Below are 8,263 nucleotides of genomic sequence, written 5' to 3'. Positions count from 1 at the left end.
ATTATATTATATTATATTGTATATAGATGGAGTTTTAGATAAGATAAAGAAGAAATGGTTTATCTCTTAATTCACAAAGACCTATGTTAACATTTCAAAAAGAAGTTCCATTGCACTAATTATGCATTGATTAACACACATTTGCACTTAATTATCCCACCGCCACACACAGCTGCACTAACACTTTGAAGTTTCTTCGCACGAGTGGCGTGCACCCCAGGTGGCGGACTGTAAGTGGTTCAGGGGAGCCACTTTTGCTTCAGGAGAGTCGAACTAATTAGTGTTCAAACATGTTTGTATGTGTAGGCGTGGCGGGTTTTACAAGTTTGTTTATCTGCTGCAGCCCGTGTGTAAGTGCAGTAAGTGTGCTTTAAGGCAGCGTCTGCATAAAGCTGCGTGCAGCCGAAGCTTCAGTTAACTGCTATTAATGAGGCTTGGCGTGTCAGAGGGTCTTTAAGAGATAAACTCTTTATTTGGTGCCAGACCTCGGAGCTTAATCACAGTGTGTGACTGTACACATAGAAAGGGCTGAGTCGCAGCGCTGACCTGACACCTGCAGCTCACAACAAAGGAAATAAGTCACTCTGACAGAGCTAAATGTCTGCCTGTCTGTGTTACGTAACTTCAGTCTATCTGATCAATCTGATCCAAGTCTGCAACACAACCCATAAAAGCATAAAAGTGAGTCATTGTTTGTGACTGGGGATAAATTTATTGACTGTTAGAATAAGTCAAATAATAGTCAGCACCCAGAAAAAATGTTCTCATTTTTCACGACTGACTCATTGTTTTGTTGGTTAATTACTTTAATCAAACAAGACGTGAAGCACTTCCTTCACTGAGCGAGCTCGTCCAAATTAAATAAACACGTTTGTTCTTCTTGTGAAATCCACCAACGTCAATGGTTTCTAGTTTTCTTAGCTCAAGTTTTTTTTCCTTTGGTTAAACATAGAGACAAATCCAATTTTGTTTGTCATCTTATTCATTTGTATCGCAACCACGGTAATGATTTTAAGCACATACGGGTAAAAATAAAACCTGAGGGCCTGAAACTACCCTGACCAGGCCCTCGACTTCATCATAGAAAACCTTAAAAAGAAAAAGAAAAGAAAAAAGAAAACCAAGAGGGTTAAATGACATTTAAAAGGTGGTCTCAACAAATTATGTTTTAAGCCAAAAGTTATTAAATGTCACAATTGGCTAATAGAATATTGCCATATTTTGAGTGTGGCAACTATTCTGAATTATCTTGTTAAAAAACGATATTTATACAAATTCTACAAAAATGCTAGAAATGTTAGCTATAGGTTGTAACACGTGCGATAGATGCAGGCATATGTTTTATCTCAATCTTCTTCCTCAATATTAAAGTTAATATGGTGGTTTGGGAAAAGACGTTGACATTGGTGATTTAACACATGCCTTAACTCACATTTCTAAAACTTATTGCTGCATTAATAAAACTGAAGGGTCAAACAAGATATTTTTCCATCATTTAAAGTCAGCAATTTGAGAACTTGTTTTTCTATTTTCAAAATGCTTCTGTTTTTTTTTATTCTCCTGCTCTCCTTTCTGAGATAAAGTAAAAAAAGAGAGAAAAAAATAGCTAAAACTAAAGCTGATGCTGGTGACTGTGTGGCCCCAGTGAGACAGATTGCTTCACATCTGCAGTGGTTACTGTACAGTCRCCCCTCTTGTTCCAACACAGACCTCCACCTGAGCTTCACTTTCTTTTTGGTCTCCTTAAAAAAAACATGAAAGGAACATACAAAGCAAACACTACCAGACTGCAGCAATTACAACAAAGCAAGTCCAATAATGACCAGCAGATGAGTCACAAAGTAAGAGAATTCCTAACAGGAATCCACAGTTGTACAGTTACAGAGCAGGTGGAGGATATTTGGAGCATAAAGCTGTTTTGGAAACTTGAGAGAGGCTTCACGTTTTTCTGAAGCCATCTGTTTAAGACGACTGGTTTTGGTAAAGAGTTTCCCTTCACCTGGGTTTTAAATGTGATGCATGGAAGTAACCGGAAAGCTCCGCTGCTGCCGACCTCCGAACAAGTATTTCATCTACAAAAAGAAAAAAAATAAGTAGGTCCTCTGGATGGGTTCTTCTTCAGTGAAAGGTTTCATCTCTCGTCCAAGAGACTTCTTCAGTCTGATGAGTTTCAGGTGAACTCAGCCTTATAAGCACTGCCTCCACATGGACAAACAGGTTAGTCACATACAAAAGAGGCCATCGCCTAACAGTAGGCTTGATTAACTCTTGATTAGCTCTTTCAAAGGTGTGAATCAGGGCCCCAACGATAACTAACACAAAAAGGAAAAAAAAAAGACAAAAACAAGGGGACGTTGAGCCCCGCTTGCACTCACTACATACACATAACACGACACCAAAGAACCACAGCATCAAAACCAATAAGTCAGGTGATGGGGCACATGACCCTCTATGAACAATAGAGCYAATCAAGCCTATTGTTAGGTGATGGCCCACTTTTGCATGTGACTAACCTGTTTGTCCAGGTGGAGGYAGTGCTTATAAGGCTGAGTTCACCTGAAACTCATCAGACTGATGAAGTCTCTTGGAGGAGAGATGAAACGTTTCACTAAAGAAGAACCCATCCAGAGGACCTACTTATTCTTTCTTTTTGTTTTTTTCTACCTGGATGACTGAGATGCATCAGGACATTTAATCTACAGTGCAAATAAGTGTTTGGGCAATAAAAAGAGTCAGATTCAGTCAGTTTTGGTGAAGTTTTTGAATAAACAATGGTTTAACATTCATATTGTGGTTTTGATCCTTGTCAGGTTCTTAAGAAGCTTATGATCGTGTTCTTATTTTTAAAAATAGATTTGATTTTTTTCCTGAGGAGTTAAATTTTAGCCAAACAACTTTTTGAGGCGTCAAAATCTAGATGAGAAGGCTGAAATTCATTTTAGATTTGAAGTCGTAGATTTTGCCACAAAATCAACGCTCTAAAAATTACACAGGAGAGCTAAGAAGCAGGCGGAGCGGAAAGAAAACAAAACAACAATGCCTTGGTGGTCTCATCCTCACTCTGTCATCACGTCAAGCTCAACCTGCTCGTTCTACCCAAGTCGAACCCACAAAGAGAAAAAAAAAGTTCCTGCTTTCCAAGAAACGTGTGCGTAAAGAACTCTTTGAGGACTGCATTTGTGCAAAAGTCAAACAAGTTTGTTGTACTTTTGTGCAGATGTCTGTGGACACAAAACAGGGTCCATATGGAGACAAACTGGGTTTTACAAACAGCTTTTGTAAAGCACAAAGGAAGAACACAGAAACTCAATCTTGTTCGTTTTACAGAAAAGAATGAAAGTTTGGAGCACGGTGTATGGATATAAAGACAATTTGAAGGCAGCTCGTGAAGATTCACCTAATTTTTTGTCCAAAAAAACCTGTRTTGTAATGAGAGGACTGTTAATGTTAATGTTTTAAATGTAATTAACGCCTTAATAAACTTTTCACATTTACTCTAGAGGCTGTTTACTTTTGGGACTTGAGGCCAGATAGGGAGGGACACAGGCCAACAGGCTTGGGATAACAATCAAAAACACAACAGATGTGACCCCGCAGTGTAAACCAACAGGGCTGTCCTGTTGCCAGACGCAAAACACAGAGCTGCTGGCAGGAAATCCACGGGCTGTTGACATCGCAACTCATCCGTGACAGACGAGGAATAACACTTCAGGAAAGGAAGAGTTCGGGGGGAAACAGAAACCCAGGAGGGGAAAGATGCTGTCATCAGAAAACATGGCTTAAGGCATTAAACTTCACATTGTATTCTATATCCACTTAAGGAAATATAATTTATATTATATGTACTAAAACTGCTTAAATAAACAGAATGAATCCACATTTTTATCATTTTCTGTACAATTCAAGCTTTGCTCTGTACTGTCACAAAATCTTTATAATCCATAATTTGACATTATTGGTCTCAGTGCAGTCGTTCAGCAGCAGTGCTACCAACAATAAAGATCCTTTTTTATTAAAAACAAATACTAAAGACTCCATAATTGACCTTGTTCTGAATGTCCCAAAGCAGCTTAAGGTTTTCAGGCTTGCTTCTTGAGCTCCACACAGAACTACGGTTAGTTTTAACACCCATAATAAAAGAGTAAACTGAACCAGTAGTTTGACTTTTGGGAGCAGCGAGGAGGAGGAATAACTCTGGAAGACTGTGGACTTCGGCCCAKCTGGTTTTTGGTACTGAAGTAGACAGTGTTAATGATAGTAGTCACCTATTAGATCAGCACCCAGAGGGAGAAAAATATACAAAAAAACAAGAAATACTGTAAACCTATTAACAAAAGCGCATTGTTGTATAGAGATGCAGCTGTGAGTATGAATCCTGTGTTTCTTTTACCGGATGTTGTTTTTGGCAGGATTTAGAGTTCTGTCGGCTCCTCACTGGTAGATCAGACATGAAGCGCTTTCCTCACAACCGAATGGAAAGTGTGTTGATCTATCGTGGACAAAAACACATTTTTCCAATAAAAAAAGGCAGAAAACTTCACATAAAGCAATATATTTTAATCACAAAATTTTATTATGAATATACCTTATTTGACATGAATAAACACATTTCATTGCAGCATTATAAACATTGTTCTTTTTTTCTTTTTAATAAGAAGACTTTTGCTTTATCACATTTTTTTTTAAAACAAGTGTGATTTTTGAAGAATCAAGTTCCACGGTTAAAGCACAATCGAGGGAGACTTAAAGAGACACCCACCGAAACCCTCCCAAAGTTGGGTCTGGTGAGGTCCGACTTCCACCAAAAAACCCCGTCACAAATCCAAAAGTCTGAGAAAGACAGACACGCTAATCATCTGCCGAAGTGGAAGGAAGTTAAAACACACTGAGAAATCCTCAGGATTCAGGAAGGAAAAAAGGCCAACCCACACAGTTCAGAAAGAGAGCACCAACAGAATCAGAAACACTTTAGATCATATCGAGTTAATATTATTCCTGAGGTGACAGCATCTGATTTTTAGCACTTAGAGCAAAACAAAGCATTTGGAGTTGGTGGTTTTTCCAGTGTTCTGAGCATTTAGATGAACTGCATTTTCATTTGTTTCCCATGTTATTCTCTGGCCAAAATAAGACAAACCACCATACCGGCATTTTCAGCCCCAAAAAACTTCAACTCGTGAATATTTCCACTCTTCTGCCAAATACAGATCTAATTCTTATGACACAGAATGTACCTTCTTCTGATGGATATTGCATGATGTATTCCCTTTAGATTTTGTGACTTCTATGAAAATGCACAACCTTGAATAACAGATATTCATATGGTACTAGAATCAATTTGTCAGAACTATATAATGCAATTTGGTACATACTGGTTACGTACTTGGTAATTACATATCTGGTATTTACTGTGTAAAAAACAATATCTACTTAGTTCCTACCCAGCACCTATAGCTACCAGGCGGTATCATGCACTGCTACCAGTTTTTTAGCATGAATGTTCAGCTGAAATATGGAATGAGCTCTTAAAAAGGCACCAAGGCTGAGTTTAGTAAAYTGAGTTTACTCACCAGAACCAGAACAGTCCCATCAAAAAAGAGGTTTAACTTTTAATCTGGTGACTGAGTTGTACAGTGATAATGCTGATATTTTGAAGCCATGTTTTTCTTGTCAGAGTTTTGACAAGGATATATTTACTCTTAAGTACAACTGAAATCATGACAGAGGGTGGTGTCGAGAGAAGTGTAGTCCATGGATCGGGAGATCAATTTTTGGAAAAGATTGACGTAAATTGTCCTGATGCATCTCAGCAATCCAGGTAGAAAAAAATTAAAAAGAAAAGAATAAGTAGGTCCTCTGGATTGGTTGTTCTTTAGTGAAACATTTCGTCTCTTGTCCAAGAGACTTCTTCAGTCTGAGTTTCAGGTGAACTCAGCCTTATAAGCACTGCCTCCACATGGACAAACAGCTTAGTCATATGCAAAAGAGGGCCATCGCCATCAAGCCTATTGTTAAGCGATAGCCCTCTTTTGCATGTGGCTAAATAGAGCTAATCAAGCCCATTGTAAGGCGATGGCCTTCTTTTGAATGTGACTAACCTGTTTGTCCATGTGGAGGCAGTGCTTATAAGGCTGAGTTCACCTGAAACTCAGACTGAAGAAGTCTCTTGGACGAGAGACTAAATGTTTCACTAAAGAAGAACCCATCTAGAGGACCTACTTATTCTTTTCTTTTTGATTGACGTAAAATCCTACATTTTGAAGGGATTGCACATCTTCCAAAAGATTCTCTCTTGTGCAAAATATTCATGATTTGAAGTAAACGGGTTAAATCACTGGTATGGTGTGTAGTTAATGAATCACAAATGGCTTGAACCAGTAAGMCTAAATAGTGCATTCAAACATCCCCGATCTGGTTTTCTTTTTGCAGCAAAGCCAAATGCCGTCTTCCCAAGAGGACGGCAGAATTAGCTGATCAACCCTTGTTATTACTGTGAACAAATGCTTTGACACCAAGGATATTATGCTTCCCAAACATCACACACGAAAGCTGAAGCACACTGGATATTTTGTCAGCCATTACCATGCAGCACGGGGAAACAATTCCAGAGACATAACGGCGTGCCTCTGTTACGTTGCATAAATGTTATATAATAGGTTTCTCCACAAGAGAATACGAGTTCAACTATATGGCACTTCTTAAGTGTTAGTAAGAGAGAAGCAAACATACCACTGTTAGTTTCACCACATTGTTTTTGTTAGGTTATTAAAGTTACAGAAAAAACCTCAGACCATGTGGAAAATCACTAATAGTTTTGGTTTTAACACAATGAAGGGGCTTTTCCATAATAGAACCCTGACAAAATGATTCATTGATTAGATTTGGAGAAATGAGTCTAAAACAAATATTGACATCATTCAGAATGATGGGACTGCTTAGCTAAAGGAAGGGATTTAAAGGATGCTAGTTTGCGATGTGTAAAGTACAGTTTAAATATGTGATTTTCAGGTTTAATACAAATAAAAATAAAAGATTTTAGCAAACATGTCAATGTGTACAGAGTACTTACACATTAACAACTATCCCCTGGTTTTGTTTTAGTGCTGTGTGTGTCGCATTTTCAACTTTCCTTCAGTAAATGGTACAGTTTTTAAATGTGATATTAGATGTAAATGACAGTAAGTGGCACCATTTTCAAACGTAACTCAACTGGAAGCATATTTGGTTATTTAGAGGCACTGAAATCATAAAGTTGGTCGTTTGTACACATCTCTTTCTCAGTTTACCAATGATGCCATGTATGTATCTACATGTAGTTTTCTTTAACAGCAGGACAAAACCACAGAGTGCAGCTGGTTTCATTAAACATGTCATGTTCTTTAGAGCTTCAGTTTGTCTTGTCTTTTAGAACTGTATATTCTAAAAATCTTTTTACAATTAAAAGAAACTACAGAGAACAAGTGATTTTCTTTAGGCAGAAAGCTGTGGGAACCCTCAAACTCTTCAGTACTTCTTAAAAACTGACATTTATAATTGTGTGAAAGCTCATTAAGCATTCATGTCAGTTTCAGCTCCTTCAGGATACTCCCTGAAGGGATTACTTTTGGTAATTGTGCAATTTATACTGTTTTAGCTGTTTAGCTTTTTTCGGCCATCTTTGCTCTCTTTGAAAATGAATTGAGTTGTTTTCAACATCTTTGAAATGCTTTAAACCCTTATAATTCTTTACTGTGCTTTTTAGCTGTTTTCTGCTATTTTTGTCACTGTTTAGCCGTTTGTAAATTAAACATGAAACAACAAAATTTTGCAACAATTTGTTAGCATTTAGATTTCTTTCTGTTTAATTCAGCAAATGTGCTCTTTATTTGCTCGTTTTGGCTACATTTTGGCTGTTTTAGTTGTTTGTTTTTCTTCATGATTTTCTGCTAACTTGAACTTGTTTACACAATTTTCTTTTACAATTTCAAACTTTACAGCTTGACATGTGGGTCAACAATAAGCCTTAGACATTTTAGAGTCATGGGGTCAAAGGTCAAGGTCAAAGGTCACCCCTAAGTTTAGAAAGAGCTATAAATCAGTCATTTTAGTACATATAAACCATAAACCTGTAACACATTAGCCAAGAACATGCTGTTCTAAAATTATAAAAAATTCAAGATGGCCACCAGAGCGATTTTCGAATAGCTTTAACTTGGTCATTTTTGATATACTGAGCTAAAAACTGGTTAAGTGCTAGGCTAGCTGAGAACGAGTTATTTCACAT

At 37.6% G+C, this 8,263-nt stretch overlaps 1 protein-coding gene across 1 annotated transcript in view; it reads right to left on the bottom strand.

The window, feature by feature from the left end:
- The window catches only part of hgfa (hepatocyte growth factor a), a 38,101-nt gene extending 33,613 nt beyond the window's left edge, over nt 1-4,488 (bottom strand). The window contains exon 1 of the mRNA XM_014004183.1: nt 4,391-4,488. The gene's annotated coding sequence lies outside the window, so the exon portion shown is untranslated. The remainder of the gene's footprint in view (nt 1-4,390) is intronic.
- Nucleotides 4,489-8,263: the final 3,775 nt, after the last annotated feature.

This window comes from Austrofundulus limnaeus, unplaced genomic scaffold, assembly GCF_001266775.1.
Source record: "Austrofundulus limnaeus strain Quisiro unplaced genomic scaffold, Austrofundulus_limnaeus-1.0 Scaffold22, whole genome shotgun sequence".
NCBI lineage: Eukaryota > Metazoa > Chordata > Actinopteri > Cyprinodontiformes > Rivulidae > Austrofundulus > Austrofundulus limnaeus.
The sequence above is the reverse complement of the archived record's forward strand: the minus strand, read 5'-3'. Positions and strand labels throughout refer to the sequence as shown.